Below are 14,978 nucleotides of genomic sequence, written 5' to 3'. Positions count from 1 at the left end.
CTGCAGCTTTCTTTTTTTTTTTTTTTTTTTTCTTTTTTTTGGGCCACACCCGGCGGTGCTCAGGGGTTCCTCCTGGCTGTCTGCTCAGAAATTGCTCCTGGCAGGCACGGGGGACCATATGGAACACCGGGATTCGAACCAACCTGCTTTCGAGGCAAACACCACTGTGCTATCTCTCCGGGCCCTTCTGCAGCTTTCTTACCTTGATTTCCTTTTTTCTTTTGTCGTTTTGTTTTGGGTACAACCCATGGTGCTCAGGGGTTACTTCTGGTTCTGTGCTCAGAAATTACTCCTTGAAAGGTTGTAGGTCCTGGGAACCGTGTAGGTTGCCGAGAATCGAACCCAGGTCGGCCCCATTCAAGGCAAGCATCCTCCCCGCGGTGCTACCAGCTCAGCTCTGGGCCCCAACTTGATTTCCTTTATGCCTGGGAAGTGGCTCACCTGGGAGCATCTCCAGCCTCCTGCAGCCCGACTTTGTCTGCTCTGTGCTTCCTGCATCTGACCACACGGGGTCGCCGCTGAGTCGAGCTGCAGGGAAACACGTTCCTGGCGGTCACGTCTCTGCTGGTGCTGGAGAATTCTGGGACCTGGAGAAACTCCCTCCGTGTCCCCCTTCAGTTAGGACTTTCATCCTGGGGAGCCAGGGAGATAGAACAGCAGGGAGGGGACTTTCCTGGCAAGTGGCCGTCCTGGGTTCAATGCCCCGCAGCCCAGATGGTTTTCCAAGCCTGCAGGAGTGAATCTGCATCTAGAGCCAGGAGTAAGCCCCGAGCATGGCTTCGATGGGGTGAAAGCCAGGGTCTTTGTCACCAGGGATGGGAGCTCACTGCTCGCCCTCTCTCCTCCTCTCTCTTCTCTCTCTTCCTCTCTTCCCCCTCCATGTACCTAAGCTGGAACTATTTCTGCCTTCCCACAGTCAGGCATAACTGTTCCCTGTCCTGGGTGATGTGAACGAGCCTTTGAGTGGAACCACTTGTGATGCAACTCTGGGGCCGACTTTTCCCTCGCTCTACTTCTGCCTGCGTGGGGGACGTGGACAGGGATGGAGTGAGGCTTTCAGCTGCTGTAGATGCTGCTGAGTTTTTATTTTGACTTGGTTTCTCCAAGAAGGGTTCAGAGCACCCACCAGAGCAAATATTTCCCGGCTGCACTCAAGGAGGCTTAGGGAGGTGTTCTCTCTCTCTCTCTCTCTCTCTCTCTCTCTCTCTCTCTCTCTCTCTCTCTCTCTCTCTCTCTCTCTCTCTCTCTCTCTCTCTCCCCCTCCCCACTGGAGCAAATACTTATGGGCTAAACTCAAGGAGGTGGAAGGAGGTTCTCCCCCCCCCCACTCCCACACACATGTACACACACACCCAGGGTCATTTTCATGGCCAGAGTGATAGCAGGTAAAAGCACTTGCCTTGCATGTGGCCAACCCAGGTTTGACCCCGAGCATCCCATAGGGTCCCTGAGCCCCGTCAGGAGTGAACCTGAGCCCCTGAGCACCCTTGGATGTGGCTGCCCCACTCAACCAGGAGGGATAGTGGGTCTCTTCCCCCCCCCCCCCAGATGTGTGTTGCCAGTGAACCCTAACAGAGGCCCACCTTGCTTCCATGCACTTTGGGAATGTTGGGAGAGGCGCATCTCAAGCCCAATGTGCAGTTTGTGGCCCTGACTGGTGCCTGGGATAGGATGGCCGGAGTTGAGGAAGGGGCTGAGTTGGGGTGTCCCTCCTGCTTTGGGGTAGGGCCAATGATGCTTTAGCTCTGGGGCAGCACAGTCTGGAGATGCCTATGCTCATTGCCTTGGAGACAAGGCTGTGAAGCTCTGGCTTCCTTCTGCTCCTTTGCTCCTTCCTGTCCTGCCAACCTGTGATGTCTCGTTCTGGTATTGCTCTTCTGCCTTCAGCACTTGCCCTTTTGGTACTCTGTGATCTTGCTTTTGTTTTGGGACCATGGCCTGGCAGTTTTACCCCTGGCTCTGCACTCAGAAATCACTCCTAGCAGGCTTGGGGGAGCATAGACAATGCCAGGGATCGAGAGCCCATATGCGAAGCCGAGTCAGTTGCATTTTAGGCAAACACTTTGCCCACTGTGTTCTCTCTCCGGCCCCTGCCGTGTGTGGGTTCTTAGCTCAGCTCTGTGTCCTGGTCCCTCAGCTTGTGCTGGGACGAGTTTCCCATGAAATATTGGCAGGGTTCGCTCTCACGGTGTCTCTGGAAGGAAGATCAGAAACAGGCTCTAGAGTTTTGCTTCTTGGGCATCATTGGTGGTAATAGTACTGAGAGATCCAACCCCAGGCGAGCAGTTGAGCTTGTTTTCCAATGGAAAGACAATAGCATGTCCCCAGAGTGGGTCATGCCTCTGGTCATCGCCCTCAGTGCCCCCCACTCCCCTCAGGAACAATAATGAGAGGGTGTTTGCAACCTTGGTGCCATTGTGGGTTGAGCTCTGTTTATTTGCTTCAAGGAAGTAGGTATCCGAGTGGGTGGGGCTGAGTGATTTATGTATGTATGTATGTATGTATGTATGTATGTATGTATGTATGTATGTATGTTTTGGGGCTACATCAGGGGTCTCAAACTCATAGCCCGCGGGCCGTTTGCGGCTCTCCATACAACATTTTGTGGCCCACGGCCGGCCTTCAAATATTGAAGTATTCGCAATTATTCGGTAAACGAATAATTGCAATAAAAATGGCATTAGTAGGGCCCAGAGAGATAGCACAGCGGCGTTTGCCTTTCAAGCAGCCGATCCAGGACCAAAGGTGGTTGGTTCGAATCCCGGTGTCCCATATGGTCCCCCGTGCCTGCCAGGAGCTATTTCTGAGCAGACAGCCAGGAGTAAGCCCTGAGCACCGCCGGGTGTGGCCCAAAAACCAAAAACCAAAAAAAAAAAAAAAATTGCATTAAACATTCGCGAACCCCAAGCAGTTTCATTTGGGGCATGCAGATATTTAATGCGATTTTTTTCTTACTAATGTGATTTTTTATTGCAAATAGTCGGTAGGCAAATAATCTCGAATACTTTGCGCCTAGCACAGACATTATTTCCGCTGCTCCTGCCCGCTGTCCCTTGCATTATCGGAGGCCTAAGGGAGAGAAGGGAAAGAAGTTTATTACAGAATTAGATTTTGTCATACCTTCATCATGACTTCATCAAAGCCTGCAGTGAAGAGAAAGATTGATGACTAGCACAGACAATTTTAGGAAAAGTGGGAGACACAGTATTTCTTTGTTGAGCATAGGGGCATCCCCACATGTCTTATTTGCTCAGAGACAGTTGCAGTGCACAAGGAATACAACTTGAAATGCCATTATTCAACTAAACATGCTGAGGAATGTGCAAAATATCAAGGAAATGAGAGAGCCAAGTGGGTTGCCAGTCTTAAAGAATGTCTAATGAGGCAACAAGATTTCTTCAAGAAAGCAACCAAAGAGAATGTTGCATCAGTCGAAGCTAGTTACATGGTTAGTGAGATGATTGCTAAGGCAGAAAAACCATTAACAGAGGAGAGTTTGTTAAAAAATGCATGTTGGGCCCGGAGAGATAGCACAGCGGTGTTTGCCTTGCAAGCAGCCGATCCAGAACCAAAGGTGGTTGGTTCGAATCCCGGTGTCCCATTTGCCCCCCCCCCCCCCCCCCGGCCTGCCAGCAGCTATTTCTGAGCAGACAGCCAGGAATAAGCCCTGAGCACCGCCGGGTGTGACCCAAAAACCAAAAAAAAAAAAAAAAAGCATGTTACAGGCTGCAAGTATCATCTGTCCGGAAATGAAAGGTCAGTTTAGAAAAATCAGCCTTTTGGGGCCAGAGAGATAGCATGGAGGTAAGGCGTTTGCCTTTCATGCAGGAGGTCATCGGTTCGAATCCCGGCGCCCCATATGGTCCTCTGTGCCTGCCAGGAGCAATTTCTGAGCCTGGAGCCAGAAATAACCCCTGAGCACTGCCGGGTGTGACCCAAAAACCACAAAAAAAAAAAAAAAAAAAATCAGTTTTTCAGCCAACACTGTGGCAGAGCGCATTTCTGACATGTCAAGTGACATTTATCATCAGTTGTGTGAGAAAGGCAAATGTTTTGATGCATACTCTGTTCTTTTTTTTTTTTTTTTTTTGGTTTTTGGGCCACACCCGGGAATGCTCAGGGGTTACTCCTGGCTATGTGCTCAGAAGTTGCTCCTGGCTTGGGGGACCATATGGGACACCGGGGGATCGAACCGCGGTCCGTCCAAGGTTAGCGCAGGCAAGGCAGGCACCTTACCTTTAGCGCCACCGCCCGGCCCGCATACTCTGTTCTTGACGAGGGCACAGATGTAACAGACACTGCGCAGCTCACAATTTATGTCCGTGGTGTTGATTGCAATTTTGAATTGACAGAGGAGCTGCTCACATTAATTCCAATGCATGGCCAGACCACTGCTAATGAGATATTTCGGCATCTGTGTGATGCCATTGAGAATGCAGGTTTGCCATGGAAGAGGTTTGTTGGAATAATAACCGATGGAGCACCATCGATGACAGGGAGGAAAAATGGACTGGTGGCACTTGTTCAAAAAAAACTTGAAGAGGAGGGTGTAGAGAAGGCCGTTGCTCTTCACTGCATTATCCATCAGCAGGCCCTTTGCAGTAAATGCCTGCCGTGTGACAATGTGATGTCTGTTGTTGTGAAATGCATCAACCAAATCAGATCCAGGGGCTTAAAGCACAGGAGGTTTTGTGCTTTTTTTAGAGGAAATGGAGTCAGAATATGGAGATGTGCTCTATTTCACTGAGGTACGTTGGCTCAGCAGGGGAAATGTCCTGAAAAGATTTTTTGAATTGAGAGAAGTGAAAGCCTTCATGGAGAAGGATGGGAATGCTGTTTCTGAGTTGAGTGCAGGTTATCACAAATGGCTCATGGACTGAGTTTTTCTTGTTGACATCACACATAAGCTGAATGTACTAAACAAGATGTTACAAGGCCCGGGGCAGCTTATCAGTGCTGCCTATGACAATGTGAGAACATTCTCCACAAAACTTGTGTTATAGAAATCTCAGCTCTCTCAAACAAACCTTTGCCATTTCCCAGCATGCAAGGAACTTGTGGATGCAAGCATACTATTCAGTGGTGAGAAATATGTTGATGCTATTTTTAAGCTAGAGAAGGAATTTGATCACAGATTTGCAGACTTCAAAGAGCACAGAGCCATGTTCCAAATGTTTGTGGACCCCTTTTCCTTTAATGTGCAAGATGCCTCTCCTGTGCTTCAAATGGAGCTCATTGACCTGCAATGCAACTCTGATCTCAAAGCCAAGTTCAGGGAGATTAGTGGAAAAACAGACATGCATGGGCAATTTTTGAGAGAATTGCCCCCCCAGCTTCCCTGAGCTTTCCTGAATGTTCAAGTGCATCATGTGTCTTTTTGGGAGAACATATTTGTGTGAAAAGTTATTCTCCACATTGAACTTCAATAAGTCAAAGTACAGGTCTAGACTTAATGATGATCATCTTCAAGCCATACTGCTTCCTCTCTAAAGCCAAATGTGGTTCAGATTTGTGAGAAGAAGCGCTGTCTAGTCTCTGGCAGCAAGGAATAGGCAAAAGATGCCATGTTCAGAAGAACTGTTCATGATCTTCACTCAATGTTCTATTCATGTTCAGAAGAAATAATTAAAACTGTTAATAATGACGTTTGAGGACTTTATTTTTGTGAAATCCCTTATGCGGCCCTGCCTCACCCTGACTTTGCCTCCGGAGGCCCCCAGGTAAATTGAGTTTGAGACCCCTGGGCTACATCCATCGGCACTCAGGGTCACTCCTGGCTCTACACTCAGAAATCACTCCTTGGCAGACTTGGGGGACCCAAAGGAATACCAGGGACCGAACCCAGGTCCACCCTGGCTCAACCGCATGCAAGGCAAATGCTCTACTGCTGTGTTATTGCTCTGGACCCTGTTTTTATTTATATTTTTGGTCGTGTCCTGTGGTGCTTAGGGTTCACTCCTAGTTCTTCACTCAGGGATCACTCCTGGTGGGCTTGGGGGACCTGATATCCCATTAGGGTTGTCTGAGTATAAGGAATGCCTTACTCGCTGTATTATTTGCTCCAGTCCTATTTATAATACAACCTCAACATATTTTCGACTTTTTTTTTTCTTTAGGTCAGAATTTAGGAAAATACCATTGGTGTGGTTGAAATTGGGGCTGGAGAGATAGTACACTGGGGAGGCTGTTTGCCTTGCAAGTGGCTAACCAAGGTTTGATCTTCAGCATCCCATATGGTCCCCCAAGGAATGATTCCTGCATGCAGAGCCAGGAGTAACCCCTGAGCACTACCTGGTATGGCTCTAAAAGAAACAAACAAACAAACAAACAAAAAAAAGACACTGTTGAAATCACACTTTTCTTTGGGAAGAGATTTTTTCTCTCACTGCTAAGAATGAGCTAACATTTTGGGTGGTGATTTCTAGAGATTTCTGTTCAATAGAAAGTACCCTTTTCTTTTGACACTTGTAGATTTAGGCCCTAATACTGGTGTTTTGGTATCATTATTTGGGGGTGGGAGCCGGAAGGAAGGGAGAGGACTGCCCACCTCTCACCTCTGAGGCAAAAATTTAGATGCTGAGCAGAGCTGGGGTCTGTGGGAACACACCCCTGACCTCCCTCCCACACAGTCCTCCCCCAGGGTTGCATCCCCAGCTCCCAAGGCCCCATAGCCACAGGGCACATATGAACATCAAAAGCGAATTTTCCTCCCTGGAAACTACTTGTAATGCTTCACTTTTCTAATGCTACAGGAAAGTTGTTTTTTCTAGAAGGAATAAAAGAAATCTTACCTAGCAGTTAGAGGACAGGAATTGAATGCGGCCTCCTCTAATCCCTCTTCTACCTTTCTTCTCAAAGGGCAGGAAATATGTTTCTGAAAGGAAAATATCCTTTACACTTTCACGAATTAAAAAATGGAAAGTAGTTCCCGTTTTGGGATGGAATGACATCATTTCTGCCTTGAATGGCTCGATGAGAACTCTGGATTATTGCCTTTCAGGGGCCACTTTCATAGACATGATGCTTTGTTTTCTTTTTTCGAGTTTCCTTAGTGCCTAAAACACATGAAAGGTGGAAGAGTTAAATATTTTTTTAAACTTTATTTATTGATTGATTGATTGACTGGTTTTTGGGCCACACCATCGGCGCTCAGGGATCACTCCTGTCTCTGCACTCAGAAATCGCCCCTGGTAGGCTGGGGGCCCCTATGGGATGCCGGGAATCAAACCGGGTCTCTCCTGGGTCAGCCGCATGCAAGGCCAACACTCTATCACTGTGCAATCTCTCTGGTACCAAAGAAGAGTTAACTTTGAAAGAGTTTGTAGTGTCTGAGTCCTGAGATATAGCATCCTGAAAAAGCTAAAGGAATTGGTCAAGGAGAATGATTTCTTTTGGTTTTTGGGACACACCTGGCGGTCCTCAGCACTTATTCTGTGCTCAGGGATCACTCTTGGTGGTGTTCAGGGGACCCTAGGGGGTGCCAGAGATCAAACTGGGGTTGATAATGTGGAAGGCCAAAGCCCTTCCTGTTGTGCTATCTCTCCAGCCCCATGGAGGATGGATTTTTTTTTTTTAAATTTTGGACCACATGTGGTAGTGCTCAGGGATTACTCCTGGCAGACTTGGTGGACCCTATTGGATGCCAGGGATCAAACCCAGGTCAGGCAGTTGCAAGGCAACGCCTGAACTGCTGGTCTATCTCTTCAGTTTCTCTTTTTTTGTTGCTGTTTTTGGGCCCACTCTGGGATTATACCCAGTGGGGAGCTCAGGGTTGTTTCCCTGGAGTTTCACCTACATAATGGAGATGAAGTCAGGCCCCCTGGGTGCCAAGCCCTTGTGTCATCTCTTGGTCCTCTGTGTCTGTGCCTCTTTGTTTCCCTGTTCTTTGGCTCTGGGGAAAACAGCCACAAGCCCGAGGTGGTCATAACATGAAGAGCAGCCCCTGTGGGCTGAGATTGGGCCTGTGGGTGGGTGGGGTGCTGGTCGTTTGAGGTATGGCATGTGTCTCTGGTGTCCCTTCTTTCCTGCTCCCTTTAGCCCCATGTTGAGTTTTATGTCCTGCCCTTGTGATGGTGGCGGTGGTGGTAGTTGGGGGGTGGGTGATGTTTGCCCTTTGACCCAGCCACTTTCTTACAATAAACAGTTTATTGATGAGAGCAGCTGCCTGCAGATTGTTTCCAGATTGTTCCATGTGGGCAGAGGATAGAGCGTGTTGCTTTCCTCACTGGCCAAGCTCGTGGCTCCATGTGGCGCCCACACTCCGCCCTGGGTGTCAGAAGTGTCGGAGCGTCTTCCTCCAGACGGCATGAGTCAGGCGAGTGTATGTGAGTGTATGTGTTAGTGTGTTAGTGTGTGTGACTGTATGTATTGTGTGTGTGTGAGTATGTGTGTCTGCATCTTGGGGTGAAAGAGGTGCTGGATCTGTCTGCTGTAGGAATAACAGCATTTTCTAGACCTTTCCACCCACCGAAGCAGTTGTTGGCATCACAGTGATGCCTGCCTGCTTTCAGGCCGTGGACACTTGAGTGTTTCTGTGGGGCTTGGCTGACAGGCATTCAGAACACACCTCGTTTCCAGGGTCCGATTGTCGGTTCCTGGAGGGAAGGAGGCTCCTTGCCAAGTCCGTTAATCTGTCTGGTCCCCTTGTCTGGCCCTTGCAGAGTGACGGTTCCTCGTTTCTGCATTTCAGAGACAGTAATACCCCACTTAGGAACAAACGCTTTCCCGAACAAAGGCTTTGGTGATGGAAGGCCGTCCCAGCCGCTCTTTCCTCTCATCTGGCTCCTTCCTTCATCACCCTGCAGCTGTCCCCCGGCCCAGCCTGTCTGGCCTGTCCGCTTCGACCTTCTGAGCACGCAGTCTGAGCACTGTGGCCGGCCCTTCCGCCAGCCGGCCACCAGGGGGTGCTGTCGGAACGGGCAATCTGAGCTTCCTTCCCTGGAGGCCTCTGGCTTTTTCGACTGTTAGTTGGGTTCAGTTGCCAATCCTGGTTGCCAACCCCTGGGAGGGGCTCCTGCCAATGGCTTCTCCCCTCTCCTCGCCAAGCTGCTCAAAGCTCGGCCATCCTTCCAGGGACCTTGAGAACCCTGGCAGCGTTCAAGGCCCCTGGCAGAGTTTTGCATTTCGTACCATTGAGAGCCTGGCTTTGGAGGGGCCACTGGAGGATGCGGAGCCCCCCATGGGCCCTAGGACTGATCTCCAGCTGGGGGTCCCCACCTGGAAGAGGCTCAGGTCTGCTCTCCTCACCCGATGTGGCTAATGCAAGCAGCTTGTACTTTTCCAACCTGGAGGAAACTTGGAAAGGGCTTCTTGCTGCTGCTGTGGGTTATTTTCCTTGGGTTCCGGGATTAGCAGCAGGACCTGCATGTGCCGGCATTGACGGAGTAGAGCACAGCTCATCTGTCTCACCATCTTACACAGGCACAGCAGTTTGCATTTAGGGCATTTTGGGGGAAGGCCTATGGGCCACACTGGGTGATGCTTAAGAGATACTCCTGGTGGGGTTTGGGGGCCGTATGTGGTGTTGGAGTCAACTACATGTAAGTCAGGAGCCTTATACCCTTCACTACCTCAGGCCTATTCCTCCCTCCCTCCCTTCATTCCTCTCTCCTTCCCTTCTTCCTTCCTTTCTTCCTTTTTAAAAAAAAATTTTTTTTTTTTTTAAATTTTGGGCCACACTCAGCTCTAGGGATCAAACCCTGGACTCTTTTTTGGTTTGTTTTTAGGCCACACCTGGCAATGCTCAGGTATTACTCCTGGCTTTGAGCTCAGGGGGTTGTATGGAATTCTGGGGATAGAACTCAGGTCAGCTGTGTGCAAGACAAGTGCCTTCCTTGTTGTGCTGTCACTCCAGTTCCAAGCCCAGGCAGGACTCTTATATGTAAAATCATCTCTCTGACTCCAGTTCTCTATCTCTATCCATCTATTTATCCATCCATCCATCCATCCATCTATCATCTATCTATCTATCTATCTATCTATCTATCTATCTATCTATCTATCTATCTATCTATCTATCTATCTCTGTCTGTCTACCTATCTATCTCCATCTATCTACTATCTATATCTAATCTATCCATTCATCTGTCTAGCTATTATTTACCTATCTGTTTATCTAATCATCTATTCTTGAGTCCTGGTATATATATATATATATTTGTTTGTTTGTTTGTTTTGTTTTGGGGTCATACCTGGCAGTGCTCAGGGGTGTGACTGTGCTCAGAAATCACTCTTGGCAGGCTCAGGGGACCATATGGGATGCTGGGATTCGAACCACCATCCTTCCACATGCAAGGCAAACGCCCTGCCTCCATGCTATCTCTCCGGCCCGGTGTATATATATATATATTTAAGTGACAGGGCTTGAACCCTTGACTTCATACATGTAAAGCAAGTGTCCTTCCACTGAACTATATTTCTGACTCTGTGCTCTATCTTTTGTTTGATTGATTGATTTTTGGGCTACACCTGGAAGTGCCCAGAGTTTTACTCCTGGCTGGAGACCATATGGGATCTTTCTGGGTCAGCCATGGTCAAAACATGCACCCTACCCTGCTATATTATCATTCCAGCTCCCCCATGACTTATTTATTTTTATTTTTAATTTAATCATTATATTTTTTTTTCTTGTTTGGGGCCACACCTGGTGGTACTCAGGGCTGACTCCTGGCTCTACATTCAGAAATCACTTCTGGCAGTGCTCCGGGGACTAGAGGGGATGTTGGGGATTGAACCGGGTCCTCTATATACAAGGCAAATGCCCTCCCTTCTGTGCTACTGCTCCAGCTGCCATGATCTCTCTCTCTCTCTCTCTCTCTCTCTCTCTCTCTCTCTCTCTCTCTCTATCTCTATCTCTCTCTCTCTCTCTCTCTCTCTCTCTATCTCTATCTCTATCTCTCTCTCTCTCTCTCCTCTCTTTTTAAATCAGGGCCATTCCTGGCAGTCCTGGAGTGGTGGTGGTAGTGATCTAGACCAAACTTGGGGCTTTACCTCTGCCTGGCACATAACACGTGTTCTGCCACTTATGCTATTTCCACCCCCAGCCCCAGAGTTTGCTCCATTTTATGTCCCAAGTCTTGGAACTTGAATGTTTATTTATTAGTTAATTTATTTTGGTTTATTTATTAATTTATTTTGGTTTTTGGGCCACACCTTGTGGCACTCAAGAGTTACTCCTGACTCTGCACTCAGAAATTGCCCCTGGCAGGCCAAGGGGAACCATATGGGATGCCGGAGATCTAATCCAGGTTCGTCCCTAGTTGGCCGAATGCAAGGCAAAGACCTTACCACTGTGCTATCACTCCAGCCCCTGGAACTTGACAGTTTAGACCATCTGCTCCATAGACAGGCTGATGGGACTGGACTTGCCCCCACCAGGAGCACTCCATGGTCACCACATCCCTTCTTCCTTCCGTGCTCTCGTGCTGAGCCATGGCGCTGACTGGCCCCAGGCATTACTTTCTTTTTGGTGCATGGAAGTAGCATCCCCATCTACTGTGTTCCCATGTCATGTTGCCTGGCTTGCCTAGCAGGGACCCCAGGTCCCGGGAGGGTGGCACAGTGCCCCCCTTAATCTTCTCTTCCCACTGCCAGCATGGTGCCTCTCATGGGTGTCTAAATGCATGCAGTTTGAGCTCTTAAAGCGCTGGGGCTGTTCCCACTAATGGATGGTGAAAAGCTTCCTCGGCTCCTGTCTGCGAGGGGCCTCGGGTGACAGGCCGAGACATGAGCAGCCCACCCACCTTGGATGGCAGCTGGGGTCCCCCTTAGCCCAGCCTCCATTCAGGTCAAAGATGAATCTTGCAGACAGTGCCTGCAGGGTTTGAAAAGATCATGATTGGGGCTGAAGAGATACCATGGAGATTAGGCGTTTGCCCTGCATGCGGAAGAACACGGTGGTTCGAATCATGGCATCCCATATTGTCCCCCGTGCCTGCCAGGAGCGATTTCTGAGCGTAGAGCCAGGAAGAACCCCTGAGTACTGCTGGGTGTGACCCCCCCAAAACCCAAAAACCAAAAAAGAAAAGATCATGATTGCTCTGGACCAGAGCTAGGTGCTGAAAAGAGGGAAAGTGATATACATGATACCCCTTCAGTAACAAGAATGAATGCGCGCGATGAGAGAGGGCAGGGGAGAGAGAGGAGTGAAGGGGAGGAGAAAAGAGCAGAAACATGTCTAGAGGCAGCAGTGGAGAGAGCAGTGTGGAAGGCGAGAGGGTTACTGCGGGGAATTCCTCTGGTGAAGGGCGTGGGACATTGTATGACTGAAACTCAATCATTATTAACATTGTGGTCATTGTGTATCTCACAGGGATTTGATGATAATTATGAAATATAATATTTAAATATAATATGATAATTATTGAATGTAAATTATATTAAATATAATATAATTATTAAATATAATAAAATACACAAAAATTAAAATAGCTAGTTTACTTTTTATTTTTGTTTGTTTTTGGGTCACTCCCAGCAACACTCGGGAGTTCCTCCTGGCTCTGTGCTCAGAAATCACTCCTGGCAGGCTTGGAACCATATGGAATACTGGGGATTGAACCCGGGTCTGTCCCAGTTCACTGTGTGCAAGGCAAATGCCCTACTGCTGTGCTATTGCTCTACCCCTCCATTATTTTTAAATGTTCTTCAAATTAGCTTTGCTTCACACTAGTGTTAATTCAAGTCATGAAATATGCATGTATATTTTAAGTATATGGAGTATATATGTATATATAGATATGTGTGTGCATCCATATTGTCTAGAATTACATTGGCAATATGCAGTCACTATAATTTTCGTGTGAGGTAAGAGATAATGTACTATGCAACTAGAGGTTTCTGTAAATTCTGATTTATCTAGCCTACCTTCCATATTTCTATGACTAAGACAATTTTCTGTAAACTTTTCTATTTTTCATGAAAATTAACCCATAATAAATATTCTAGGTAACATTAAAATAAAATCAAAACCCAAACAGTGGGGGCTGGAGAGATAGCACAGCAGTAGAGCATTTGCCTTGCATGCAGCCCATCCAGGACAGATGGTAGTTCGAATCCCTGTATCCCATGTAGTCCCAGTGCCTGCTGGGAGCAATTTCTGAGCACAGAGACTGGAGTAACCTGAGTGCCACTGGGTATGATCCAAAAACAAAAACAAAACAGAAACAAAAACAAAATCAAACCCAAAACCTTCCAGACAGACCAAGGCCATCGGAAAGGATGTGCTGGAAAGGTGACCTGGCCCTCCTGGTCTGCCCAGCCCTGGCCACGTTGGCTGCATGTGTGTCTTGAACTGTCCAGAAGGGAGATTTTTTGGGTGTCTTTTATATGTCCCTCAGCATTGCCCTCTCCCTGATGCTGGGCAGTATCTGTGCATTGTTTCTACCCCCCATGGCAGGACAGTGTCCCCCGGTCTTCCTCCTGTAGACCCTCATCCCCTGCGCTTCCCAGTGTCAGGTAATGGCCCATTTCCTGGGTGATGGCTTCATAAGAGATCAGAGTGGAGGCCTCAGTCCCTTCTCAGCGTCCTTACACTGCCACTTCTGCTTTTGTGTTTTTGGTTTTTGGGCCAGAAATCCTGGGGTTACTCCTGATTCTTTACTCAGGAATTATGCCTGGTGGTACTTGGGGGACCCTATGAGATGCTGGGGGTTGAAATCAGGTCAGCACGTGCAAGGCAAACTCCCTCCCCACTGTGCTATCACTCCAACTCCTCTGTCTTCCTTTTATTTGGGGGCACAGTTTGGTCTATTTCATAGTCAAACACTATTCCCTGGTATATATACATACCCTGTATTATTTTATTTTGGGGGGAGGCTGCCCCCAATGGTGCTTTGGGATTCTTACTAGCTCTGTGCTCAGGAATCACTCCTAGAGGTTCTCAGGGTTCTTATGGAATGCTGGAAATTGGCAGTGGGGAATGGGGTACAGGGAATGCCAAGGAATTTGCAACCAGGTCAATGGGTAATAGATCTTAAATTTAGGGGGCAAACTACTCATTGTCCTGGTTGGTGCTGGGTATCAGGCCCGCCTGGGTGCACACAAGACTGGCTCCAACACCTGCACTTTTTTAGCTGAACGCTGTCAGCTGGAACTGTCTGGGGAAATCTCCTCCTTAGTCCTGTCCCCACGGCTCTTCTTCTGGATCGGCTGCATGCAAGGCAAATACCTTACTGCTGTGCTATCTCTCCAGCCCCAAACCTCCCCCATGGCTCTTCTGATGATTGGGTGCATCTGCATGATGCATCCACCTGGGACTGTGGCTGCAGTGTGTATAGATGCGGGCGTTGATGACTCAGAGATACAGATGTGAGGCCAACTGTGTGTGCGCTTGGGCATCCTCTCCCACAGGACATTCGGGCACAGGGCAGGGACTTAGAGGGACAGCAAGATGGGTCCCCATTTGAAGTCAGCAAAGTCGACATAAAGCCCCAACAAAAGCAAATAAAAGAAACTATAATTCTGAACTCAGTTTCTTTTCTTGTATCCTCTTTCTGAGGGGTTTATTTATTTATTTTTGGCTTTGGGCCCACACCTGACAGTGCTCAGGACTTATTCCTGGCTTTATGCTCAGGGATCACCTCTGGCAGGGATCAGGGGATTGTCTTGGGATGCTGGGGACCCAACCTAGGTCTGCTATATGCAAGACAAATGCCCTCTCTGCTGTATTGCTCTTTTCTCAAGATTTTACTTTGTTGTTTTGTTTTTTTGGGGGACATACACAAAAATGCTCAAGGGTTACTCCTGGCTCTGTGCTCAGAAATCACTCCTGGCAGGCTTGGGGGACCCTGTGGACCCTGTGGATGCTGGGGATCGAAGCTGGGTCAGCTGCATCCAAAGCAAACACCTTCCCTGCTGTGTTACTGCTCAAGCCCCTAGACCTTCTTTTTAAGCATAAGCATATACTTGTCATATTGATCATCTTATGGTGTTTGAACTCATAGGCTGTGTAAGTTAGGCTTTTCTTGACCAGGAATGTGGAA

At 48.3% G+C, this 14,978-nt stretch overlaps 1 protein-coding gene across 1 annotated transcript in view; it reads left to right on the top strand.

The window, feature by feature from the left end:
- Positions 1 to 14,978, top strand: part of HLCS (holocarboxylase synthetase) — a 115,064-nt gene that overhangs the window by 10,125 nt on the left and 89,961 nt on the right. The gene's annotated exons all lie outside the window — the stretch shown is intronic.

This window comes from Suncus etruscus, chromosome 13 (assembly GCF_024139225.1).
Source record: "Suncus etruscus isolate mSunEtr1 chromosome 13, mSunEtr1.pri.cur, whole genome shotgun sequence".
Lineage (NCBI taxonomy): Eukaryota > Metazoa > Chordata > Mammalia > Eulipotyphla > Soricidae > Suncus > Suncus etruscus.
The sequence above is the reverse complement of the archived record's forward strand: the minus strand, read 5'-3'. Positions and strand labels throughout refer to the sequence as shown.